Consider the following 336-nt stretch of genomic DNA (forward strand, 5'->3'; position numbering starts at 1 on the left):
ACTGCCACCATTCCATGGTGAGCACACAGAGGGACCCTAACACTTGTTCTCTGCTATCTGTTCCAGGAATGGAGGGATGCATGTACAGCTGGCAGCAGCAGGAGACCAGCACAGCCCTGTGGGGATAGGCGTGAAGGTGATTCCCTGTGAGGATACAGCAGGAGCCCCCCAGACCCTGGAGGAACGTGGGGTCTCGCTGGGAAGAGGGAGAGCTCCCCTGCTGCCCCGCCCCCTGCCGTGTTTCCAGGGATCTATACCAGGATTTGGGGCTTGGTGCCTGGAGGCATATTAGCGCCATAGGATTGCTGGAGAGCCTGGCAGCGATGGGGGACCCGC

The sequence above is a fragment of the Corvus brachyrhynchos genome, unplaced genomic scaffold (assembly GCF_000691975.1).
Source record: "Corvus brachyrhynchos isolate BGI_N302 unplaced genomic scaffold, ASM69197v1 scaffold101, whole genome shotgun sequence".
NCBI lineage: Eukaryota > Metazoa > Chordata > Aves > Passeriformes > Corvidae > Corvus > Corvus brachyrhynchos.